This window comes from Eumetopias jubatus, unplaced genomic scaffold (genome assembly GCF_037043125.1).
Source record: "Eumetopias jubatus isolate StellerSeaLion01/CBP00866 unplaced genomic scaffold, mEumJub1_p1.0 scaffold_13, whole genome shotgun sequence".
NCBI lineage: Eukaryota > Metazoa > Chordata > Mammalia > Carnivora > Otariidae > Eumetopias > Eumetopias jubatus.
This window is the reverse complement of record NW_028274819.1, coordinates 29988611-29992008: the sequence shown is the minus strand read 5'-3', so window position 1 is coordinate 29992008 and position 3398 is coordinate 29988611.

Sequence of the window (3398 nt, the reverse complement as noted above, 5' to 3'; positions counted from 1 at the left end):
TTTCTTTCTTTCTTTTTTTTCTTCTGGTTTTCCAAATAAGCAGCAGGCCCTGAGGGCTCTTTGAACTCACTAGAGTGTTTAGCGCCAGCAATCACTGGTTCATGTAGCTTATCTTTTCCTGGTATTTCTATGTGATTTAATAGTTCCAGCCTGGCCAGGGGAATGAAAACTTCTGGGTCTGTTTCTGGAAGCACTGCACTCCTCATTGCCATCTGTAATAAACCAAATAACCTTTCTCTGCTTCAGCTATTTTTTTATAATCATGTCTGTTTTGCAGCAATGCAGTGAAGCTTGATAAAATAGTTGGAGTTGTTCACCAGGGAAGCAAAGTCATGCAGGTGTGTCTAGTAATTAGTTAATGAATAAGTACCAACCTCTTGACGGTAATATTAATTAAATATCCAACATTAAAGTGGCATTTAATTGCCAAGGGATTAATAAAACAGATCCTTACTCTACTAGATAGGGATTCTTTAGTGATAAGTAATAGAATCTGACCCTGGCTAAGATCAGCATGAGAGAGTTTATTGAAAAGTAACAGGATTACAACAATCAGGAGGCTTGGGGTGGTGGATTAAATTTTCTGAAAATGACTGCTCCAATATATATTCTATCCCACGTGTGCCTCTTACAATATGATGTTGATGGAGTTCTTGAACATGGGTGTACATTTACAGTGCTTCAATCAAGTGCCGAGGTGACACCGCCTGACTTTGGGGCTACGTCATAAAAAGAGACAGGGTTTCCGCATGGTTCTTTCTTGAGAGGTGTATCTTTGGATCCCTGAGCTGTAAGAAGTCTGGCCGCCCTAAATCCACCATGCTGGATAGACCATATCAAGATTTTGCGAGATGACCAAGGATCCCCATCTGTTGTGGTCCGCAGCTGTTCCAGTCTTCTCTGACCAGGTTCCAGACGTCTGAGCAAGCCTTCAAGCCCTGCCGTTAAGCCACCCCAGGCAAAAATAAGTAGAGGAGAAGCAAGCTGTCCTTGCTGGGGTCTGCCCAGATTGCAGAGTCAAGAGCAAAATAGATGTTGTTGTTTTAAACTATTAAGTTGGGGGCACCTGGGTGGCTCAGTTGGTTGGGCGACTGCCTTAGGCTCAGGTCATGATCCTGGAGTCCCGGGATCGAGTCCCGCATCGGGCTCCCTGCTCGGCGGGGAGTCTGCTTCTCCCTCTGACCCTCTTCCCTCTCGTGCTCTCTGTCTCTCATTCTCTCTCTCTCAAATAAATAAAATCTTTGAAAAAATTAAAAAAAATAAACTACTAAGTTGGGGGTGGATTGTAAAACAGTTGCTAGTAACTGGAACACCAGGTCAGGAAGCAGGAACCAAGGGGAGAAGATAGAGCTGGGAACCGGGAGCTAGAGAACTACCTTGTGGCATTAGTCCTGTCATCGTGGTACTGCCACTAGGATGACTCATGCCAAATGTCTCTTCAATCCTGGGTCACTCGCTTAAGAGTCAGAATCCTGGAGAGTATATCCACGGACCAAGCTGAGGCGGTGGTTTAGCTCCTGCCTGTGGCTGAACAATGCAGGAAAGACTTGGTAAATAGAGCCCCCAGCAGCTGCTGTGACTCCCCAGTAGGAAGGCGGACACCTGGATTTATCATAGCCGCCAGGACTATGATGGAGAGAGAGAAATGTTCCAAAAAGAATATTGAAGTGTTTTTCAGAGGGCAAAGGGCTGACAGAAAGTCAAAAAGCAGTAAGTCGACTCAGACCACATTTCATTCTACTTAAATAAACAATTTTTTTCTATAGTTATAGTATCTTTGAATATAAATTAATTGCAAGTAACATGCATATTTTGTCTGCTAATGGTGTTATTGAATAAAGTTACTGAAATGGTCTTTGAGATGAAGTAATTCATAGGGTTAAAAGATATTAGATATTACGTTGCTCCCTTTCTGTCTTCCTCGCCAGCCTCCCTCCTTCCTACCCTTCCTCCCTCCCTTTTCTTTTTTCTTTTCTTTTCTTTGCTCCTTTCCTTCCCTTCCCTTCCCTTCCTCCTTCGTTCTCCCTTTCTTTTTCTTTCTTTCTTTCTTTCTTTCTTTCTTTCTTTCTTTCTTTCTTTCTTTCTTTCTTTCTTTCTCTTTCTTCTTTCTTTCTTCCTTCCTTCCTTTCTTTCTTCCTTCCTTCCATGATCTTTAATAATTTAGTATTTAGCTCCCAGTCTACAAAATATTCACAAATATAAGACAAGAGACTATAGATTATAAAAATACTCAGAGCTGTCTTAAACCATTTTTATGGAACAAGATGGAGGAATAAACAAATAATAAATTGATAAAATACTAAAATTTTCCAAAGTCATTGTTTCTCAAACTACAGTTCTTTTTCACTTGAATCTGTTTCAAATGCAGTGGCTCAACAGATGCACACATACACATACACAATTACCTCTATCATTTTCAATCAAATAAGTTGCTCAATTTCTTGAAAATAGTGAGACTCACTGATTGTTTGACTGGATCAGAGGTTTATTTGACTGAATTGAAAGGCCATTGATCCAGTGGCCCCATGGATAGACAATGTAAAAGATAATTTTCCCTTACTGTCATTGCTCATTCAAGTTTTAATTTGTTTTAGTTATTTAACAAGAAACATTGCTCTCTTTTAAACAATAGTGCAGCAGTGGAAAAAATGATTCTTCATCATTGAGATTTCTCTTATGGTTTTTATTTTTTTATTTTTTTTTTAAGATTTTATTTATTTGACAGAGATAGACACAGCAGGAGAGGGAACACAAGCCGGGGGGAGTGGGAGAGGGAGAAGCAGGCTTCCCACTGAGCAGGGAGCCCGATGCGGGGCTTGATCCCAGGACCCTGGGATCATGACCTGAGCCGAAGGCAGACGCTTAACGATTGAGCCACCCAGGCGCCCCTCTCGTATGGCTTTTAAACAGGAGAAATAAACACATTCTTTAAACAAAGATGCCTTATTTTCTGTAGAAAAGACATCTATAGAAGACATAGAATTTTCACCAAAATTTAAAGCAGAATTACATATATTTTAGACACAATATATACTGAAACAATACATTATTGCTAAGAGAGTTTATTATCAGTTTCTGGAACATGCATGGAATAGATTAGGGAATACAACAAATTGTGAAGAATTCAAGCCAAGCTTAGGAGTCTTACATAGTTTCAGATTTTATTGGTGAAATTATTAGATGGATGGATAGATAGATAGATAGATAGATACATACATACATCGATAGATAGATTGATCTCAGAAATCGAGAGTTTCTAAGTTCTATTTTGAGGTGTAAGTGATTGCTTTCCTCCTTCTTATTCTACTTCCCCCCTACCCCTTTTGCTTCTTTTTAGCTTGATTTGGCCAGTGAAATCTGGCGAAATCAGAAAAGTAGCCTCAGTGTGAAAAGGCAGG